The sequence below is a fragment of the Camponotus vicinus genome, unplaced genomic scaffold (assembly GCF_025532165.1).
Source record: "Camponotus vicinus isolate PSW18456_S1 unplaced genomic scaffold, iyCamVici1.0 SCAF_9, whole genome shotgun sequence".
Lineage (NCBI taxonomy): Eukaryota > Metazoa > Arthropoda > Insecta > Hymenoptera > Formicidae > Camponotus > Camponotus vicinus.
Window position 1 is genome coordinate 1,667,652 of NW_028141981.1, and position 24,776 is coordinate 1,692,427.

Below are 24,776 nucleotides of genomic sequence, written 5' to 3' on the forward strand. Positions count from 1 at the left end.
AAGAGAATCTATTGTTAAAAAACATCTGATAATTTCGGGACATTTTATATACATATAAAGAAATACGATCTGTCACACTTTTCAATGCTTTTTAAAATATAAAAAAATAATTGTAAAATGTGTTGATAATAAAAAGATTTCAAATTTTAATATATCACTTGAAAAAACGCGCTATTATTAACGTCGAAATAAAATTTCATGTAAATATCATTTGACGTCGCTGCAAAATATTCCCGCAGAGGATTTTAATGGATTTTATTCAATTTTGCGAGAGCGGTTGCATGCAAAATATGACGCAGCGCGTTTATATAGAACCGCCCGGCGAGTGATACGTGAATAGAGAGCAATCACTCTGGCATATTGATAGTCTCTCAGGGATGCATGGAGTTTCGCGATGGATGCTCAGTGTTTACAGGGAAAAATTCGATGCTTTCCATTAAAGGAGGGTGCACGCAAAATACGATCCACATACGTTCTATGCTACAGTTTCCTCCTCCTCCCCCTTTCCACGGTAAACGCATCAGAACGTTTCACGTGTAAAGCCGCTTGTTAAATGCGATGATAGAAGAAAAAAGAAGGAAAACGATGATATTGATGAGATGGCCGCGTTCTTTCATTAACGCGATGCACATCAGTTTTACCATATGAGGATTAATGCACATGTGGTAAAATATGCCTAAAAAAAACGCTTCGGAAAACTTTGCTTCTCGGCTTGGCAAACAATAGAGTTAATCCATTCTCTGGCGCTGCTCTTATAAATTCGCTCTCCGTCTAACGAGAAAACGACGTAATCTTGGAAAAGTTGGAGAGAAGAGCCGAGAGGAAACGAGACTGCGGCCAGTTTCTTTTCAATCCCCATCGAAGCGACTCTGCGGTTTAATCAATCGCACTTGGTGCAATTAAATTTCTTTAACGAGACCCGACAGTTCCGGGAAATTAACGAAGCCGAACTCGCTGGCCGAATAGATTAAGATCGGCTTGCTCTGTGTGAATCGAAAGCTCTGTATGTATTTTCTCCCCCTTCTCCCTCCTTCCTTCTCTCTCCTTCCTTCTCTCTCTTCTATCTCTCTTTCTCTCTCTCTCTCTCTCTCTTGTTACTCTCATCCTCTCGTTTATCGCTTTCTCTTCATTCTCTCGCTTCTTCGTTAAAATCATCCCCTTATTCCGTCGTCTCACCGGTTTGCACCGAATTTCTGTGCCACCGCCACCGCGGCCCCAGCAATATCGTAAGTAATTAAACAATTTGCTTACAGATGGAGTTTTTAGCCGAAGCATTTCACGCTTACTGTCGCTTCGCCCCGTCCGCCCGTATTCCCTCATCACTATGCATAACCACATTGCTCCTATATTAAAGCGTCCAGGCACCGCGCCGCTAAAATGCTCGCGTGATTAAAAATGCTGTCGCGGAAATTCCGACATCAACAGAATGTCAGACACGACCGTCCCCGGGGGGGTGAAAAGAGAAGCGCAGCCAAGGACCTTTCTCGCACGTCGACAACCTGTCGCGCGTGCTTGCACGCACCCAGAAAGCTTTCCACGCTCCGGTAATTAATCGCGAAAAGCGAGAAGTAAAAGGAAAAAAATTGTAAAAGAATGAGTCGCGAATATACCCTGTTTCGGTTTAGCAATTTTGTCCATTCGCTGTAAGCTATAAATACAAACGAATTGCTTAAGCGATTTTTTTCCGCTGTCAACATCGTTGTCCTGTACCAAAAATAAATATTCTGTAAAATAATCGATTATGTGCGTTCAGTAAAAGCAATGTATCCAACATCACTTATTCTCATTTTAAGACAATAGATGAATAACCATTCGTCAATTGTCTATTTAAGGTATAAAGCAAGAGCTCTTTCAATATTTTTTTTTCTAGAAATTATATTTATAGAAATCTCTTCTATAAACCTGAGTAAATCGAAGTTGAAAATAGCAGCGAAATTTCAACTTGCAATATGGTTTGTGCGCAACATATATATTCTAAAATAATACAAGCAAATCGCTTTCCCGTGAATTTTATTACCTGTTTTCATGCTTCCGCAAATTGATATTTATCGTAGCTTCAAAGTGCTTCGAAGTAAAGAAATGCGCGTACTACGAAATCCATTATATATATATTCGGTGGTTTTCCGCTAGTTGGAACTTTTTGCAACACGTCCCGTGATGGAAAGAACCGGATAGGGTAGGTAGATTAAGTCCACCGGTGGAAGCGAATTGTGCAACAAAATGTCACCCTCGTCGTCGCAGACGTTAAAACGGGATACGGGGATAAGGGGCGAGAACTTTTTTTCGTCTAACCTGTCGTACGGCAGTTAGCGTTCAACCACGGGTGCTAAGCCTAGCTGCAAAACACCACGTTGTACAGGGTGCGCCTTTTCCAGCGTTATCTGAATCTTTATGGGGTAGCTTAAACTACGGGGGTAAATAGTATAGGGCGGCTTGACTAGTCGTAATGGCGATGTCCGGACCGTCGTGTCACTTACCCTCCCTCTCTCCCCCCCCGGCCCTCGCTTCCTCCTCACCGCTTCCTTTCATCGTCCGGAAAGGGTGGTACAATTCGCATGTAAATCGTGAGTACATTCCTGTCGACGTTGTGCGAGTTGAAAGAAGATAAGGGGCAACGACCGTGCTTAGAGACGTCTTCTGAATGTCGTCTGTCTGTTTGCAAGATCTATTAATTTTCTATCAAACCGACAAGCGCTTACTTTTGACATATTATTCTTTACATAACATTAATAATGTTGCTAGAAATTTCAAGACTCATGATTAATTAATATTCAGTCTGATATTCGCAAAGTTATTTATTGCAACAGGCCAATTACCTTTTATATGTGTGTATAAAAAAGACATGATATATTCATAATTTCGCAAGAATGCAAATATTGTTTCTGTCAGCTTGATTAACTCTCGTCTACGATGCAGGATTTATTCGCGTCGTGTTATCAAGGCATTAGTACATAATCGTGTCCCGACGGCACGCTTTATCACTACAACTTCCAGCGCTGTTATGCGTGCTCCGCGTCACTCCGTCAAATGCGTCGTGGCGTTGCTCTGAAGAAGGCTTAAAAAAAATAATTTACAACCCTTGAGCGAAGCCTCGTACTTGTATCGGTTACACAGTCTAGTGAAAAAGCGCACATTTGACATGATAAAGAACCGCAGAAAATGTTTCTGTTGTCGGCTAAGATAAAAAGGGAGACAAGAGAATGCTAACAGCAGGTTTCTTACAACCCCTTAGCACGAAAGGTATTTGGTCATGACTACCCAACGGCGATCATAATAACAATATTGTTCAGTCTTCATTCTTAATTTTTTTTTCTACCACATATCTCTCTGCCACACATTTAACAATAAAGAATATATTAATAGATATGAAGAAACTGTCTAAAGAAGAATTTAAATATAATTAAGTTGTGCAATTTTAAAAGAACAACTTGTATATATTAATATTTCTCTAATAATTTAAATTTGATTCAATATATCTTTCAATACACGAGACGTTTCTCTAATCCATGTAATTACATTTTTTTTAATCTTGACAAAATAAGATATGATTAAAATTTATCAATCGTGCTCTCTGCCATTCAATAAAGTCTACATCAAAGCAACCGCTTTCAATGGAACGTCATGAACCGCCTTCTGGAAACACATTATATACCGGTAAAAATCTGAGACGACGCAAAGATGAAATCCCAAGGGGAGAAATCCCGTTCTTCTTCGGAAAGATCCCATCTACAATAAGACCTGCTTTTTTGATGATTCACCGTACTTAATATTGGTGCAAATAACAGTTACTTATTGTTGTCTGAAAGAAAACTCAAATAAAGGTCGAAACTAGTTCTACCATGGAGACAAAAATATTGTGTTAAAAGAAGTGTGTTATGAATACTTTCCAACATATATATGTTAAATTAAAAATGAATGAAATTTCGATTCGGAGCTTTTATTCCTATTGTACTGTAGAATTAAAAACTTAACATAAGATTAAAATATCGACGTGAAAATTTAAAAAATTTTTCCTTTTGTGGATATATATTTCACAACTAATTAAAATCTTATATAGCAAATGAAAAAAATTATATAAATTCCTACATCGTATTGTATGACAGAAAATAAAAAGCGTAGAGTTGAGTATATCATGTGTACACTCGTTAATCATTTAACGCGAATTCAAATATGAAGTGACCAGCAAGAAAATGGTAAACTAAAATTTGACAACCGATGCGCGATTACCGGCCGGTGGCCAAAGGCAGATCAAAAGGGGGATTGATCACACGGAATATGTTATAAACGTTTGCGGATTCCGCGCGCACGTACGATATTCTCTATGAATATCGCAGCATGCCCACGGCTATGAGGCCGTTCGATCTTGTCAGCAGCGGAGGACATGCCGCGTTCCGTAAACAGAGCTTTAATTTTCCTGCGCAAATACAAGCTATAGCTCGATGGCGTCCGCATGTTTCTGACTTTGTCCAACAGCGTGCATCGTTAATATCCTCCTTCCATATTAATAACTTGCTCTTAAAAGTGATATTAAACCCGCGAAATTTTCTCTCGCGCATAAGAGAATAAGCGCTGAATATTTCAGATAGAAAGGCCAATCGCATCGTTCAACTTGATACATTATGCCTCAATTATTTCTTCAAATATTATCAATAAAGGAGGTTTTAGAATCATTTAATATTTACAAAAATAAGCAGCAAGCAACACACACAGCAACGCAAGGTGCAAATGACACACTGGAAATGCAGTCTGAGAATGGATCTAAAGAATATCGTATTCATTCCTGATAATATCAATTTCGAAACCGTTACTCGATCATGACTCGCGAACGATTGAAAGGACGAAGGAGGACGATTTATCACGACGCCGCACGTGTGATATCGGTTGTCTGACTTGCAAAAGCGCACGCGTGCGGTTCTTCTTTTCCGAAAATGCAAATCATCCCGCGACTCGGGAGACTCGCGGTGTCGCGCCGGAATAAATTGAGAAGAATGAGCGGGAGACGGAGATGACATTCAAATTCGAGGCGCGGAAAATGACAAAAATATACATATGACACGCACCCTTCATATATCACGCGTAATTGGCTGGTATTCAGATATCGGGGAATTGAGTTTCGCTTTCATCCTGCACCGGGCCAAGGGGCATTTTGCCCGCGAGAATCGAAAGACCCCAGTCTCTATTATCCAGATATCCGTTATTACATCGCGCATAGCTCGCAGAATGACTAGGCAGACAATCGGTTCGCCTCTTACAACCGTGAAATTTGCAAATGGAATCTGTATGATGACGATTGTTTCAAAAATCGCAATCTGTCCATTGGATTGATTCGTTTTTGTTATATATTCGTTACTTTATTTGTCGAATTTTACCTCAAATTATTATTATACTAAAAATAGAGAAGAAGCAGAATGGCATCCAGTTTTGCAAAGGGCATTCTCGTTAATATGTTGACAACCGTAAAAACCAATATTCAATAATGCGTCTTTTTCCACGCTTTTTCCCAGAAAAGATGCCATTGTGGATAACAACGAATAACAAAAGTGTCAACGAGTGATTTGTATTTAACACGGCTGTCACTGACAGATTATGGCTAAAGCTGAAACTGACCACTGGTCAGTTCCCATACAGCACGAGGAGCTAATGCTGTCTACGATCGACAATATTGTCAGCCAGCCATTGTTTGACAATCACGAACGATCGGACAACAACAATCGGACTGCGATCTGCTAGCTAGTGCTGGAACAATCCTAAGTACCGTGAGACGAGTCTTGTCGTCGACGATGGCCTTAGCGAGACCACGAGACCGGCCACGACTAATTGACGCTCGTCAATTTGCGGAGCCAGCCGTCAAAGGGGTTTTCGACACAAATATACATAGGGGCCACGCACGATAGTAAGTAGATGGCCATTGCGAGACGAATGGAATAAATGACCGACGTCCGACACGTGGACGCTGTCCATCTTCATTTTCTGGAGATGAAGAATCCAGCTGCGGAGAGGAAAAAAAAGGGAGATCGAAGGGGAGGACACGATTCGTTCCCAGGTGAAACTCGAAACCGGATGTAGCGAAATCAGGGTTCGGAGTCATACGTGGCTATCTCACGAAAGAAATCATTAGAAATTAATGGGATTGATAGTAATATTTTTAAGGGGGCGGGAGAAATGTAAACTACACTGGCATCGTGTTGCCCCGCATTTATAACAGATCAATCTTAATACTTGACATTGTATGTACGCAAATATAAAGAAAAGAAGTCCGTAAAGCTTCACAAAAAGATTATGCAAATATATATCTGTGTGCGTGTATATTAAATAAGATACTGAAAAGAGAACAAACACATATTATAAACAGACGAAAGATTTTTCAGATTCCTTTCTTCCTCGAGTGACATGTGGGGCTTAAATTGACCGGTATATACCGGCGCGCATCACCCTTGAGAAGAGCCCGTCGCCGAGGGTAGTCAAGCGGTATCGGCTTACCCCAATTTCACCCCAATCATTTTGAAACCCAAAACCCCGCCGTATAACCGTGCTTTTCTCCCTGTCTGCGTATCCGTCTTTATGCGTATGTTGATGATATTGATATCGAGAAAGAAAAGAAAAAGATGGAAGGAAGAGGTATCGCGAAAAGAGAATACGAGCGTTGTCCACCGGGCCGGGACTCGAGGAAGCGGGGAATTTGACAAATCGCGACGCGTCAGAATTTTCGTACGTCAATTTTTCACGTCGACAGAAAGACCAAGAACAAGAGGGACTCGCTACGAGCATTTTTCAAGCAGTCGTTCGGAACGAAATCGACCCCGCGAGAGACGCTGGAACGTGCGCTGCGTATCTGTCGTTACGTCTAGAGTAGAGAGAGAGAAATCGTTGGCGATTTCCTTAAACTGGCGCTTCGACGTCGATAATGCGATTGGTTGGTCGCGCTTTGTCACGTGGGAATCGATGACTCGTTTCGCGTGATTCACAAATTTTAAGTTTATCTAAAGACTTTTGCGTCGTTTGTGTTAAAAACAGATAAAACTTGAAAAAAATTATTTAACATAAATGTTATTATCTTTTGAATATATAAATGAGAAAACGAAGAAAATGATTTATCTCGAATATTCCTGTTAAAAAAACTCGATAAAATATAGCTTTCGTAATTATAGTCTTTTTAGCTGCGAATAAACGGTTTTATAATTTACGCCGGGTGTGTATTACGCAATTAATTTGTACGTTGAAACGTTTATGAAGAAGAAATCATATCGCAATAATAGGGTAATGCCGTGCACGAGAGAAAGTAATGAAGCGATAAATTAATTTGTGTCCGCTATACCGTCAATAAAATCTGTCTGAAAAAAATCTTACAACCGCTCGCGAGATGCGATCCTCATTAAAATACGTACGTTAACGCGACAAGAGACGACAGGCAAAAATGATTGCCGGTCCTAAAGTTTAATTATTTGCGATGTACCGAAGATATTAATGACAATGTCGGAGCGCGAGGCGAGATACGTGGAAAGAACGTGTAAAAACACCGACGCGAATTTACCCTTCTTCGTCTTCATTTTCGAAATCGTAAAACAAAGTAGACACGCGCGCAAAGACCGGTCCTTTGATAGTCGCGTTCCTTTCGATTACGTTTATTGCACCGAGTCCGGCCATACTAAATTGCGACTCGTCGCGCGGCGTAAATGAAGCCAGGAAATGTAAATTATAACATCTCCAGTGCGCCCAGGTAATCACGCCCCGACGATAAAAACGTGATAAACGAGCGTGGCAACCCCGGGAGCCGCGATGCTTATCGGACGTAACTCCCTTTTTTCGAGCTACCGAAGCAACCCGTAGAAAAAAATCCCGCTTGTATTTATGTCACGACGCTCTCACCCCTCTCGACATTTGTCGAGGCATGCTCGCCGTTTGCGAGCATACACGCACACGCGTATCTCACGCACATGGCTCGAGTGCGTGCGCGTGTTGGTCGAGTGCAACCAAGTGCATCCCGTAGAGTGCGTTAAAGAGGCGTCATTTTCGGTCTACTCCGGCGGAAAGGCCTTTCGTGTCCCTCCTCTTCGACTGATAGGATCTGCCTTGAAACGAGCTCGGCTGGTTACCTGGCTCATGCTGTATTACAGCATGAATAGATGCCGCTTGTTCTCTTCTCATTAACGCCGGGATGGATCTATTCACCGGCGATACCCTCTCGTCCGTTAGCGCTGTACGACCCGTAGGAAAATGAAAAATGAACGGGGATTAACGCGTGGTTGACTACCGTCGCCCGTTATATACGCACTATACGGACTTGTGGTCGTTTATATTCGCTTGCCAGATATATATTTTTTCAACGGCTGATGTTAAAAGTATGTGCGTGATGTATTATATTTTCTAGAATTTATCGAACACACATCAAATATGATGATTAAAAAGAAAATAATATAAAGATGAGATTATATGAAGATAAAATGACACGGTTAACTGGATAATAAATAAAGAATATACGATTTTCGTATAAAACTTTAAAGTTTGTATCTAAATTATGTAAATTGATATAGACAGATATTTTGAAAATTGAATCAGATTTTAACAACACAATTTTGAAAGCGAGATATTACATTGAGCTTTAGATGTGACTTGGCAGAATTGTTGTAGGCGTAATGAGAAAATTTTGCTTCCACGTGCAATCATCGACGACGCTCATGGAAACACACGAGCAGAGGGGTTAACGAGATACGATCTCCGGAAATAGCTCCAGAAATGATAAGGGAGCTGGCTCTCTCGTGGCAAGAACGGGCAGACGCGTTCTGCCGCGTGATTTTAATAAATTAAGGGAAGGTACATGACGCAGGTAGGCGTGCTGCGGAATCAGCATTGCTCGTTAATGAGAGAACGGTGGTTGCCAGTCGCACCATCGCGTCACGCCATCGGGGCAGTCAGCAGGACCCCATCGTGAGAGCATCTCTGTTCCGAAACACCATAGTGCCTATTCACGACGTGGTCGAATACAAGGGGGTAGATATCCTCGTATATAGGTGCGGGGGAAGGGGGGGATAGCAGACACGTGACTGCTTTATAGCGGTGGTGCGACGAAGGGGCGCCGACGGACGATCGAAGGGACGGTCATCTTTTGACCCTATGCGCGTCCCTTCACGTTCGTATTATTCAACACGGATCCACGGACCAAAGTTACCCGTCCCGCGCTACGACGGTTATTGTGATGCGCGGAACACATATTTATACCGAAAGTGCGTATTGTTTCACCGGCCGCGACAACGTGTACAAAAGGATCGATCGTCCGGTGCCGTGTCCCCGTTCCGCTTTTTGTATTTTTCATTTTCGAGGGACGGGAGGGGCGCCAGAAGCATTACAAAACGTAATTTCCGGACTCGGCTGCTGGAGCGATTTTTCGTTGCGAACGAGAAACGAGGGTGGCCGAATGCCGGGCGTTCAATGCGTTTTCGGGTCAACATCAATCGGCCGCCGCGTGAACACAAAAGGGAAGGAATCGTTAGTATCAGTGACGCAAAACGGCTTCCGCGTAATTAACGCGACAAACCGGGCATAGAGCAGCCGGATGGTCACTCGTTAATATTTATATGCGCGCTATTTATCCGATTCGGATCGAAATATGCGTGAAATTAAAAAAATAAATCTGTAAAATAATTATTTCTAATATACATCATTACAGATTACATTACAAAATATACGATACAAAAAAAATCTCTTCGAGAAAATATACAAGAAATATACAAGAGTGCTCGAATCTTCGTTAGATTGATGTTATACTGAATTATACTCGCTTATATCATACTGTTGCAAGATTTCATAATGGTAAGCTGTCATGTTGCATTCTCATCCTTATATGAAATGTAAGTACCTCTGCATACGCGTAATAACTCTTAGCGCAATCAAAACATCCAAGGAGTGATTATCATGTTGTAGTGTACATCGTAGAATTTTCTTCCGCACTTTCGCATAACGTCATTCCTATATGTAAAGCCCAATTATAAAAAACTGTTTTCCTCGCAACTTGGTTTCTCAATATACTCGATTCTATCGACGAATAAATAAGATGTACATATTTCGTAAACTTTATATCGGAAGAAGTATTCTGTAAAAACTGACAATGAATTCTTATGAATTTTTACAAAGATTTGAAACGGATTGCTATTGAGATCTTGTCTAGATTTATCAGTTTCAACAATTCTAACGTCAACTTTATCACATACTTTGTGTATGCGTGAATGGAAACAAATCAGACACGTTACAAAGGCCACGGGGAAACAATAAATTGCACGTGTCCGACTCGTTTGACTCAGCGCACCGTGGCTACCCGCAGAAAAGTGAAAAACATGCATGCGCGTGTGTACAAGATGTGTCAGCTTCGATTTACAAAGTATAAAACATGTTCTTTATCTAATTAAAAATTCAATAAAAATAGTTAACAAAGTTACGTAATAATAAATTTTATCGCACATTTTTTCTCAAAGTAAAAATTATAAATATCGAAAATAAAAAAGAAAATTTTACTTGAGAATTAGTGGCAAGTATATTTTAAAAAACAAATATTAAAATATTAATAGAGAAAATATTATTCTAATTAATTTTTGTCAAGAAAGCTTAATTTTTCGAGTTAATCTCGCAAAATTCATAAACAACAGGTAGTTTGAAACACCTAAAACAGCCCCTTTATGTGATTTCTCGCGAAATCGCCGACGAAATCGTACGGCGCACGCGATCAGCGATAAGTATACGGATTCCGTGCATTGCGAAACGCGTCTCCGCGGTGAGTTATGGCCACCGTGAGTACGTGTGGGTGCCTTTGCCGCGCGATGCGAAGTAGGAATAATAAAATAAAAGCGTGGGGCGCGGAATGATGGAGAAGCTTGCGTATATCTGGCTGCGATAATAATGGCCCGCCGCGAGCGCATCGATTCTCCCAGCGGTGGATCGATCGCCGGCGCCATTCGTCGATTGCCCGTAAATCTCTGTCTCTGTATCGTTTAGAGGCGCCGTTAAATTCGCCCTTCCTTCTTTTATCCAAGCAGGCGCGTTGGGCAAACAAGATTGAGTTACTCAAACCCTTCGAGATATACATGTAATTTTAATACTTTAAGATTAATTCTCAATAATTTAATAAAATTCGATTCCATTATTAAATTTGACATTTTTTCTTTCAGCGATTAGTAATAAAATAATTACTAAACGAATGCAGGTGTAATCAGATATTGCATTTCCAAGATCGATTATAATGTTATATCTGATAATTTTAAACATATGAAATTTAATGGGTGAAGAAACAAACGGATACGAAAAGAACCAAATTGTCTCACCCCGGAAACGTTAACTCATTGAATTTTCACCCCCGAAAGGTCTGCGAGAGGAAGTATTTATTAGATTGGAATCTAAACACCCTCATGGGTCTAAAAGCGTATTTCCTTCGCCGTAGGTGGTTTCGTGGGCCGACGACGATCCCCTTTTAGATTGAGCCGGTCGGTTCCTCCTTCTATAGGGTTTTAGAGAAATTAGCCGGTGCAACTTTATTAGCCTGCATCACGAAATCGCCGTTGCTTTTCGAAGCTAAAATCGCGATCCTGGAGGGGTCGCGCGTAACATTTACGTCCCTTTTCGTCGCAATAAAATAATAATTACCCTTAATCACGGTGCGAATCAAATTTATTGCCGGCACGATACATCGTTTTTTTTTTCTGGGCGATATTTCGACGTGTATTTCATAAATACACGTTTCCCCGCGAAATCGGCTGCAGATGTTGTCGACGGACATTTCGTCGAACGAATAATTTGATATATCCGACCGGATAAACGACCAACGTATACGTATTTGAAAATGCATTATCGCATTACATACGCATAACATTCGTCTGAACTATGACATCATTTATTTTGTAAAGCCTGTGACAATCACCCTTCTGTCAAAACTTCACAACATATTCTGATCGATATTCAGAACGTCGTCAGATATCGATTCGATTCAGCGAGCACGCGAGACAACACCTTTTCATTGAAGGTATAAACATCGAATTTCGAATCCCAAGGGAGGCTGCTCTCGCGTACGCAAGATAAATCAAGCCTCCGTCGTCGGCTCATAAACCGTCATTTCCCATCATTAAAGTCGAGAGTCGAGTGAGCATGGCCAGCCGACCGGAAACTGACGTTTCAAAGGCCTACCGGCGATACATCCGTTTTGCTCAATTTCACCGATTTTCCCTCGCCTTTGTATCGGTTTATCGCTCTCGAAGACCGATCATTAGTATCCCCGTCAAACGACGAGCATTGTCATCGCGTATTTATGGAGTATCTACCTGCTTTACCTTCTCTTTCGTGCGGATCCCTTGAACTCCCTTTGCACCTCTGTCCGATAGAGATCCCGCCAGTGAACCTCGTAGACCTGAATGTATGTGTCTTCCAACTATTATTATTATTTATTATACGCGCTTTACAGGAATAAGAGACTTCTAACGGTACACGACTGAGTTTATGATCCTTTGACTCCAGCGATGCTCGTATCTTTTTCGTGTCCTTCTTGACAAATGACCCGCAGCATCGACTACGTTGCGTCGACGCCTCGGAAGGATTCGGGAGATTTAAGATCCGTCGTTCCTCTCGCGCTCTACGACGTATGAATCCGCCGACGTATAGCGACAAAACGTGAGATTACGAAACGGCCGAGAGGCAAAGACGGTTCTTTACGCTTACATAAAATTATGTATCCCGGATACATATCGGCCGCGCGATATCACGCCTTAATCCGTTCCGCGTGCACACCTGCATATGCTAATTTACCGTCAATAAGTATGACAATAAGCAGGTGGTGTCGAGCATGACTTTCCTCCGCGAAGCAATCTTGGACGCGTCGTCGTAATTAGTTAATGTTTTGTAAATTATTAGCGTGCGAATATTCAAAGTTTCCTAGAGATTTCTGAAGCTTCTTTCACAATCATTTTATGACTATTATGTAGGATTATATAAATGACATTATAAAGAAAATTATATTGCTAATAAATATCAACAAGCAGCTGGTTAATTCGCTTTAAGCTCTATATTTAACTCATGTGTGGTATACGTTCATACTTTGTGAAAAATCCGCAAATGCATAAATACAGTGCAAGATTGTACGTTTCATGAAACGTTCAAACGAAATTACCGGGTAAAGGAAATTATACCGCTAGTAAATATCAATTAAAGATTCTGTAATCCACTCGTGCAACTAAATTTAACGCAGCTTTTGTATTGTCCCACGTGTGCATTGCAATCCTATAAAACATTACGCGTTGACAATCGCGATGGTTTCGAAATGCATCGCTAGACCATAAATTGTTACAACAGATTGACCAATCCGCGAGCACATTGTAAAAGTTCAACGGTAATAAAGCCTGCCTTTAAAAAAAATATAATTATCGAATAGATAAAACTATGTTGTTAAATGATATCAATTAAGGGCGATGTAATTTTTACAACTAGATCTTTTTATTGGTCAATCCGTCTTTCAATCTATTCGGCTATAGTTGTGCATGTTACATCGATCATGACGACGATGACAAAGTCGCAGCGGTCGATTTCAAAATATATTATTAGAATGTAACGCCTTCTCGCATTACGACGAATTAGTTAATCCCTCTGGGACTATCTGTTTAAAGAAAGAAGAGCGAGATGGCCGGCTCTCTTCCGGAGAATCTCTTTCAGGTAAGGCCACCTGGTCGGTAGAGTGCCGTGTGAACCTGTCCTAAGCGATACGACGTTGCTCGAAAAGACACCCGAAGGGTAACTGTTTGTACAAGCGCCCTGGTATTTTTATCCGAATGACGATGACTCATAAAGATCAGAGCTCTCTCGCGCGGTGTATCCCCTCCTCACGCACACATATGTGCGCACCCCCGTAAACTGTTGTGCAGCCACACACGAATACCATTACAGATGCACACGCGAACGAGTGGAGGGCGGGTGAGAGAGGAAGACAGGAGCGTGCTTGAATGTGTACTTAGCGGCAAGGAACACACTCGCTTCGCATGTTAGGATAGAGATTATGTCGTCCAAGGAGTCTATAGTTAGTTAAGGCTACCATTCTTCGGCTGGGTGGGCCTTTGAACCCCACCGCCGAAAGCGGTCGCGACGTTCGCCGTCACGCGCGCTAACAATTAGATATTAATTCTATTCAAACCTCTCTCACCTCAGCTGCGACAGCCTCTACAAGAGACGCGGGCGGATTAACCTCTTTCGGTGGTATCTGTCCTCCTTTTTTTCTTTCGGGAATCTGATTCCTTCCCACCACTAGTCAGTCGGGTATCACTAGGATAAAGCCGAATTTGTCCGTCGTCTCACAATGGAGTCCGCAAACACGTCGCCGGATTGGATAATCCGTTATTTTCGTTCGGACACTTTGTTCGATCGATGGAAATTCTTGCTATGCATTTATATTTCGAAAATCGATATTTTCTGATTCTATTTTTATTATATTCATGTATCGTTTTCTTCAGAGATAGCTGCTTCTTGTAAAAGTTATAAGCTAAAGTTTTTATTTGTAAAATTCCTGATTTAATTAAATCTTATGTTGTAAAGTTTGACTCATATTTAATTCTTATGGCACATAAGCAAACTATACGCAATATTTTGTAGAGAATTATCAGATAGCAAATGTAACAACGAAAAACAGGGTCACCAAAATTCGTCAATTTAGATAAAAAGCTTTCATTCGCAGTCTGATTAAAAATTTTGCTCATGATCCATGAGAGCTATAATATTTCAGCACAGCTGCGAAGATAATAACCAGACTGACATATATAAGACGGTGCCTGTTTTGCATCAACACGTCCGCGACTGGTAACATCAGCGACTGTTTCACTTTCCTTATCTACGTGGCATAAACTACCCGGACATAAATGGAAGCTGCAATCCACCGCGGTAAAAGAAAGAAAAAAGAGAGAAAAAGAAAAAGTGGAAAAGAGAAAAAATATCATTATCCCGCGACAGCAGAAACACTCGCAATTTTTTTTCATTTGAATCCGACCCTCGTGAAGATGAACGAAGATCCGATGGTCGCGCGAAGCGCCTCGAAAAGGGGGAGAAGGTAGTGACTTTCTATCGACGGCAATTTTTCTGAAAAACGAGTACCGGACACATGGCCCGCGTATGAAGGACAACGGTGGTCGCGAAAATGGTGCGTTTTATGGTTTTATAATGCGAATGGTTGACCGAAGGGGATCCCAGACCGATGAGGAGACTGTAACACATGGCTGCCGCTTTCCTGATCGCACGCGTACAGACGAGGAGGTATGTGTGCGCAAGGGGGTGACCGCTCTTCAGCTGTCCACTACGAAACTGGGTAATGAGCCGTCACGTAGCCTGGGTTTACTCCCCAATAAAATCTATATCAGGATTTTGAAGGGACGCCTTTTTTTACTTTGCCATATATCATTCTCAGTACACTACTACTCTCCCGCTTTTCAGCTCTTGACTACGCGCCGCAGTTTGGGAGAGATTTGATTTATCGTGGATCTCCTCGATGTTTCGAGATATCATATTTACCGGATTTTCCGGAACCTTATTTAAAAAATCGACTCAATAGTCGAAAAAATATGATATATTATAAGTAATAACATATATGTACATAAGTAAATATGATAAAATGTGAATCTTTACAATTAATATTAAATTATCTAATCGAGTTTTTATCCATTATACTGAAAGAAGAGCCAACAATAATTTCATAAAATCAATAAAAAAAATTATAGTTGATATTTCCATTTTTATAGTTTCTATTACTGTAATAATAATAATCATCTTGTGCATAGTAATAATAACTTTAATTTTATTGTTGGCGTCTAAAATAATTATATTTATGGTAATTACACCTATATTCTTTTATCAGTGTAATCGTTAATAATGCCATAACATTTTACGCGCACTTTACTTCACGCGCTACACGAGAAGTGTGATTCAAAATACTATTTTTAAATTCTTTTAAAGCATCAATGTCTCTCTTCCGAGAAAAAACAATAAATCGTAAAAAATCATAAAACTTGTCGGCGGTATTGCGCAATTAGCGATGCGCATGGCGCCATCAGCGTACTAAATGTTCGACTAAAATAAATAACTACGACTATGTGACTTGATTTAGGAGGGAAGCCTGATGTTCCTGGATGTCATCCGGGTTTTAACACTCTTGTTCGCGATCTTAGGCGCGCTTTAAAGCAACCCATCTCGAGTCCGATCAATAATACCGTACGTAAACGTACTTGCTATCATCAGGAGTGATGGCTTCTCTAGTTTCAGGTACAGCTAAACGTGAGTAATGCCAAACAAACGGGGAAAATATATCCATCTAGCAGCGACGGTGCGGCGACCACGTCGTGGGAGACGCGGCTATATTTACGCGGCGGTGGTTTCGCCTTTTTTACAGGCGCCCACGGTCGACCCGTTATATTTAGCGCGCGTTCTGACTCGGCCAAAAGCACCACCTTGTGACGTGTCAGATGCGACAACTCGCGCTCGCCTTTTTATCAAAGGGAGAGGAGGAGAGGAGAGAGAGAGAGAGAGAGAGAGAGTTAACCCTTCATGACACCGACGCTATTTCAGGGCGCATGGGAACGTCGTTCGGCAGGTGCCTCCGGCTGATTATAAATAATCAGAGTCTCGCCTCTTACGAAAGCGCTTGCCGACCTCTCGTGCGGTATGGATACGCTCATGTCGAGGGGACTTTGGAATATAAACGCGCGTGCACGCACGATGCGAGGGAGTTAAACGATATATTTCTTCGTTCTATATATGTACCGCGTTTATTAGACAAAATTCAGAAATAAAAACAATCTATCCTCCGTGAAAATTTTATCGTTTCGTACTTTCTTCTGACGTTTCGAAATGAAATATCTTTATAATCAAGTCTTGAAGATTTTAAAATTCTGATTAAAAATATCTTAAATTAAAAGAAGACGTCGATCTTATCGTAGTGATTATTTCTATTTGGATACTCACGCAAAATACAATGCAAATTGCACGATAACTCGAACGAGCGAATCATCGTTTGATCGAATCACCCTTCTCGAACGGGCGGGCAGCGAATCGGTGTGGAAGTAAACGCGTGAAGTTTGAAAGCTCGTGGGTTTCAACAAGTGCTTTCGCGGACCTGAAGTATGCAGGTATGTGGAAGCAAGCACTCGTGCCTGTGAAGGCCTCTTACACGTGCATACTCCACTTGTGCACAAAGCGGACCCGTATATTTCTGCTTTCCATCTCAAGAGCTCGCAGAGGCTCTCTCGAGAAGTGTGCCGCAGCAGCAATATGTCTCTCTCATCTATCTCTCCCTCTCTTTCTTCTCTCGATGCCTCTCTTATATGCTCTTTCCTTTCGTTCGCTGCGCGCTTGCAGCATATGCATTGTCGTACGGTCGGACGTAAACAAATTTCCGAGGGAGATGCGTGCAGAAACGTTTCGCAGTTAATAAGCTGTTGGCGAAACATGGCGGTCATTAAATGTGCGTTTTCATTGTACGGCATGCACTCTCGAGGATCTCTGGGGTCGCGCAATCATCGAGTGGCAAAGCTGCGGTTAGAGAATATTTCACCCTGATGTGCCACTTGGCCCGTAGTTATTCGTATCAAATGATGTTTTGCATACAACTAGTATACATATTTAATGACATGTTTTATAACTGATTATTCCGTATTTTTCGTGACAAAAATTTTTATAATAGAAATAACATTTTTTACTTAAACACTTGTCGGTTTCATTAGTGAAAGCGAATGTCAAAGATAGATGAACGATCGACCTAAAGAAACGCAAAATATGAAATTTGGGATTGAAAATCGGGCACTCATCCGGGTCAATTCCCTTCGAGATCACTCGAGAATCAGGACCTATTCGTTCGGGACACTCGAGAAGATTAGACTGTCACAAGCTTTTCCACGTTTCACAATAAGCCACCGCGGGAATAGTACGGGAGAGAATCGACCCGAGGGGGGTTACATCGCGAGTGACCGGATCCACTCGAAACAAAAAATAATTCTATCTCTATAAGCGAACGAGAGCGACGGAATATCTTCGATGTGGAAAAACGAGGGACGACGAGAAGAAAAGGAAGAGAGAGAAAGGAAGACGAAAAGAGCGACAGATATCCGAGGCTACGTAAGCCTCTCGACAATAGGGAAGATATTTTCTCTAATGAAGCAAGACGAGTACACTCCAGTGCCAATTACACTTCAACCGCGTTCTCCGTATTTCGCTCTACTTGACTTCTGTCATTTCAAAGCCAACGAAATGTCGGAGAGACAAGGGCAAGCTAGGAGAAGGAGGAGAGAAAAAGAGAGAGAAAGAAAGAGGACGGCCCGCTGAGAGGTCTTCTCCATAGGCACCCGCGATCGATGCTTAAAATCTTGTCTCGCCTTCTCGTCTCTCGTTCGAAGCAATAAAACGCGAGACGAGGAAGCGAGGCAGAGAGATAAGCCGGACAATTAATTTTAAGGCGAATCTGAAGATGGAGGAGGGACTTTGGCGCGATGCGCCTTCGTTATGAAAGATCACTTACTCGTTCGGAAGTATGTACTTTTCTGCTGAAGAGCCCCGCAATCCTTTCGAAACAAATTCACGAGTCGTTGCAGAATATACTTTGCTACAGATAAGTAGCACAATCGTTGAAATGCAAATTCTAATTAATAGCTTCATAGAGTTACGTTTATATTTTTGAGTGTGAAAAATAAAATAATTATATTTTCAAATATATTCAATAATTAATAAATACGAAGCGTATTATATGTTCACTGAATATTATTAAATATTCTTGAGAGGAAGAGATGACGTAATATTATCCTCAAATGTAATATCGAGACTCTAATTATATCGGATCACAATCAAGATAAAGTATGGTACTTTGGCTAAATTAATGGCGGGCGAATAGTTTGTGTTACGCAAACGAGATGCGCGATTTCGCGACGACGGTACATCTTAATTTACCATAGATTACGCAGATCACAATAAACCAAGTCGATAGGGTCAGTCCAAGCCGTAAGCCTTGATTAACGGATTTAATTATGGGATTGTGTGCGGGGGCAGGATTGCAGCGGTCATTATGGGAGCCTTAGTAACCCGTATCCCATACACCCTGGCTATACCTACGATGCTCCATTGGTATACACGGTGTTCCTACGTAACGTGCAATAATATGTGTACGTGAAGCAAACACACACATCGACTAAATATATATTATTAAAATCGATATATTTGTCGTAAAATATACAAATCCCCTGTCATATTGTTGATTTAGAGTTTTCTGGATATATACTTTAGTTATACTCGCGCATAACATTTTATTACACCCCGTACATAAAAGCCCGTCAGAACTCAATACGATATCGCAGGGCTTTTGTGGCCCATGGGGAATAAGATTTTAAATGCAAACCCCATCGCGCGCGAATGCCAGAAAAGCTGGCAAATGTGAAAGATAATTAAGTTCGTAATTAAAAGATACAATCACACGAAAGCCTTTATGGTAGCTAAGTGACAAAAGCAATCAATCAAAGGGACAAGCGTGGATTCCACTCACGTCGAGACATTCAATGTATATATAGATATAGACGAGCGTATTCGTGCTCGGACCATTAAGGCTCCTATCATTTGTTACTATCAGGGATCGGTGTATCCGTTAATACCATGTTTCATGGTTCCGTGATTCCACCGAGTATAAGCGTATTAAACTAAGTATTCCAGACGTGTGGAGGTATTGATTTCTCCGTTCGAAAAACTGCCGTCTACAAATCTCTCGCTTACGCGAGCAATAAAAGGATTAACTCTTTCACAAACGTTAACTCAAATATGAAACGCAGGATTGTAAACTTTAATCTTGCATATCATGAGCGAGTAAAAAATAAGCAATATTACATTTCTATCATCGTGATAGATATAGCTATTTAAATAAAGATTGTTACATTTATATATTTTGTCGATATTAGAAGAATATTATCTTGCTATATCCAAGAACATATATTAATACCTATATTAATATTTAAGAAAATATGTATTAATATACAAATATATATTATTATATATTAATTGCCATATCTAAAAGTATATATATTGTACTTTAAAAACATATTGTGTATAACGTGCTGCGATAAGCGAAATGTAATTAAGATTGTGTAATTCAGAGGCGAATACATGAAGGATGTTCGGAATTTCGATTGCAAGATTACTCGAGACTACATTCTCAAGATGTCACTTTGCATGAATTTCCTCGGGCTAGCGTCTCGGAGAAAGCTCTCCGTAACCATCGGCGTGTACAGAAGAGGCGGAACCCTCGGTTAAATGAAATCACGGTCAATCTAACGTTATGTAAATCGGCGGTCACTATCTGGTCAGTTTTGCATATGAATGCCAAAGGGACGGCACACTTACGGCGTCGTATACGACCTTGAGATGATGCTAATCAGTGCTCTCTCAGGAGCCGAGTTCCTATCCACGGTTCGTTTAGTTTAGTGCTTTCGGGAGTCAAAGCCGAATTGAGAGAGCTCGTTTGAACACTCAAGGATCGCACAGTTGGATTAAACAAGTTTGATATCGGGCAATTTTAATGCTACAAATCTACATAATATTAGATATTCGAAATTAAATAATTGCCATTGTTAGTCAATCATATCATCTTTTATATCATCGCCAGTTATATCTGGCAATGCATTAGAGATGACAAATAATATAATCTTTCGATTGAAATAAATACACGCGGAGAAAGATGTAAGTATTCGCATACCATGTATTTAAAATATTTTAATCGGACTATTTTGTGAGTTTCGTGTCGACGAAGAATCTAATGCAAAGTGGTAACTCGTAACACCGCGCGCTTCTAATGTCACCGCATGGTTTCGATGACTGGGCCTGTACCGGGTAATCCTATGGGGTAGCACCTACTCGAAGATCGTTCATCGTGCAAGTATTGTCCGTCGACGGTTCGCGGCGCGGTATCGAATTAAATGCGACCGAGCGACAACTGTTTTACGTTTATCGACAGCGACGGTATTATCCCGAGGGGTGCGCACCCTCTGATTAAAAATTCTCGCGTGGTTAAGCCTCTGATAATGATCTTCCCTAACCCCTTTCCGCCCGTGGGGTTTATACAGTATGGTCTAAAAAACGATTGTACTTACTCAGTCGGCGTGCACACGGCTAAAGCGCAAATGGCTCGAGGTCATCGCGAACAAGAGTTAACGATCGTTGTCAAGGATGGTGATGGTGCCGCCTTTTTTGTCAATTGACGTTGCTGCATCAAAGAAGTCTCGAGATAATTTATGAATCTATCTGTAACCGAGAATTGTTTCAAGATTATTATTTTCATAAATTCTTACACAAATTTTTCATTCTGTTTGTCATCTTTAATTAAATAATAAATTAATAATTTAAATATTGAATTTAAAAAGTATATCCACTTGTAATATTCATATAAAATATGAAAGATATCAAAGATGTCTGTATTGCAAGCGAGACCCTCCGCAAGTATCGCGTCAAGATACTATCTCTCGGTCGTTTGCTTCGTTATTAATTAATATCGTGCCAAAGATTAAATGAATTCCTATTGAGAATTCTCATCTGGCGACAAGCCAAGTGTGAAGCAAGCGACCGCCCGCGAAATTTGTCATAGGCCTAACGACCCTCGTTATTAAAAGTAACGTTCCAGTGACCTCGCGTGATAATCCACTCACTTGACAAATCGAGATAATTGCAGCGGCAGCCCTTAATCTTCTCCTTGAGCGCCGTCCAACGCGACAAACAAAAGACTGCTTTAAAAAGACGCTGAAAACCTTTATTGTACGCGGAATTAAAATAAGAACTGCGTGCGCACAAATTATTAATTATTTATAAACTCGTATATGTATTTTAATTAAAAAATTGCAATTATCAAATAATAAAAAATAAGCATGATTGCGTATAAATTATGAATAGATGTTATATTTTATACGTGTCTATAAAATATTGCAGTCGGTAGTGTGAATTTGGCCAATTTCCTGCGAAAATAACGCGGGAGAATGAATCGCACGAAATAAAACACAAAAAGGGTATAACCGCGCGAAACTACGATGAATACCCGGTAAGTCCAGCGAACCGCGCACTTCCATTAATTAAATATTCAAAATCACCGTTAATCCGTTCATCCCGCACGCCGGCCGTTCACCATGACGGACGAAATCAGCCTCGATGAAGCCTGGACCGTTTCGGATCTCCGTGGCTTAGGCAAATGAAAGCCGCGGCGTTTGCATGCAAATATACACTTTTGTGCGCGGAACACCGGTAGCGGACGCTAATAAATTTTTCCACGACGGCGCGCCGCATTCGACGCGTGACTAATGACAGCGAATTAACGCGAGAGCCGTACCTGAGAAAGCAATCAGGTGTTAGCGCGAAGGAGAAACAAAAAAAAAACCGAAACCGCGACATCGCGAGGGAAAAAAGCGCCAGTCATCCTCTCACTGTGTTTGCCCAAGGTGTGACAAATTCCGGAAGATAGATCGATCGACCAGCGCCTCCCGTCGCGTTATGTGCCTATCTACCTACCTGCCTGCCTGCGCTCATTCGACCATCCATTCACATTCAAATGCGAAGTTAACGAACAAGGTAGTCTCGGTAATAAATGACACGGGCAAAAAACGCGAGCGTTTCCCGGTCCCTCTCCTATCCCCGGGTTAATTATTCAGGCTAAGGGGGTTGTAAGCAGATTGGTCTCACCCCTAAGCCCCTATCTCGGTACAACGAGGGTGGCAAGACGGGGCAGCGGAGGGATCGACCGAAGACTTTAAACCGCTCTTACTTACTGACTGGTGTGTCTGTGATTAGAACCAGAAATATGCTAAGCGGCCTATCAATTATCGGAGATTCCTAGTCACGAAATTAGGCTGTTTGAAATAGGAAAATCAGCTGATATCAAAAGATCAACAATCTTACTAAAATGATAGTAATTATAAGAACATTTATATATTATATCTTTTAATATGATATCTTCTGCAAGTGACTGAGGTTAGTAAAATATCAATAATCTTTATATTATTAATGTCATTTATATGTATATAAGATTAAATTGCAATAATTTATTATTATTGTATAATATAAAATATTACTTGTAATAATTTATTATATTATATAATAATCATTTTCTCAATTTTGTTTAAATTTCTATTAATTATGTGACACACATAATTCATATAGGATGCTAAATAACACATCGATATTGACACAAAGTTTTTAATAATCTCGAGATACGCCATTCTAGACCATAACTCGGTCGTCGAACATAAAATCAGGTTCGCCCAAAACGTCTGAATTGCATCCGAGTTTTTCTAATCCCAACGTACGATCAAAGTCCGCTATAAAAGGCATGGAAGTTCAATCGCCTGCAGCGAGGGCAGAAATTAATTCCACGTTCGCGACAATAATTTTAGACGCGACTCTTTGAGAACGTAGACTGCCGTGGTCGAATACACGAAAGGGTAGTGGAAAATCGTAAGGGAACATTGTCGTTTACTTTTACGACGCCATTAACGTGGTCGTCTTCCGCCATTCCGAACGCGAGTTGGACATCGTGACGTCATCGTGAAAGAGGACCAAAGAGAGTAGCAAAGGAAGCGAAAGAGAGTTAGAAAAAGAATTAGCCGAGACCACACGAGTTACCCAATCTCCGTCTCGTTCCATTCGGTCTTTCTTCGTGCCTCGTACATCCTTCTATGGTATTACAGCGGTCGTAACTTTGACAAAGGGCAATATTCGAGTTATTCGAGTTAAATGAAGAATGTTTTAGCAAATTGATTGCACGAAGAAGAAAGATTCAATAACACACGGCATACAATAACTTGCGTCACTAAATTATAAAGAGTTTTATGCTCTCTCTTTATAAAAATAAATTGATAAAATTAATTTATGCACAATTGAAAGTCTGTATCATACGTTTACACGAGTTTCTTAATTTACCAGTCAGTTTGCGGTTAATCGTCGCGGTAAACGAAAAACACGATGACAGCCGCGCCTTCGTCTGCAGGTGGCAGTTTGGTGTTGAAAAAAATAACAAATCGTGGAAAAAGAGACGAAGGGAGAGAAAACACGGAGACAGAAGAGCAGAGTAAAGGCGAAGGTTACATTTCGGGACTTGACACGCGTATCTAAAACACAAGCCCGGGCCACGTGCCGAAGGTCCCCTTGCCTGTCAGGTCACGTGACCGTACGTAAAAGGGTTGAGATTTTCCAGTCCGGACTTTTCGTGGCGCGACTTGACAGATCGTCTCGCTAAGTCTGACTGATACTCGTCTCCGCCACGGGCCTCGCTTTAATTATGAGATATTATTCCGTGATCGCGCCCCTCTAAGCGCGATCGGGTTTAATGCCTTTTTAAAAGGAGATCAAGCCTTACGTACGCAGACGGGTCGACGACATCGGTCGTCGTTATACAATAGTCGCCGTAGTTTCAGAACGAAACAATTAGCCGAGCATCGTTTCGGGAAGCAGGGCGTGAATCTCCGGGCAATACGAGAGAAGATCAAAGCTCTCGCATTTGTACGCGGAGCTTTTCGATCGGCTTCCCGCTGTCTCTCGAGCCAGGAAGCGAGACGAGGACAATATTATTCCTGCAAGAAAGTCGTTACTTCACGCTCGGTCGCCGAAACTTGGTGAAATTCTAAAATTCTCGAAAGGTTCCGGGCAATATCCCGGGAAAAGTTCCGACACTTTCTTAAACTTTCAGGCAACGTCTAGATATGATATCCAGTTTATTGCAGTCTACTCAACAGCGCCCAAGAGCTCGGCTATGATTTTAATCCTCG

General features: G+C 41.1%; 1 long non-coding RNA gene across 2 annotated transcripts in view; it reads right to left on the minus strand.

Annotated features, from left to right (window-relative positions):
- Nucleotides 1-24,776, minus strand: part of LOC145977532 (uncharacterized) — a 223,344-nt gene that overhangs the window by 85,176 nt on the left and 113,392 nt on the right. Inside the window, exon 6 of one of the 2 annotated variants that reach the window (XR_014440540.1) lies at nt 21,123-21,273. The exons of the other annotated variant lie outside the window; for it this stretch is intronic. This is a non-coding gene — a long non-coding RNA (uncharacterized LOC145977532). The remainder of the gene's footprint in view (nt 1-21,122; nt 21,274-24,776) is intronic. 2 annotated transcript variants of the gene reach the window in all.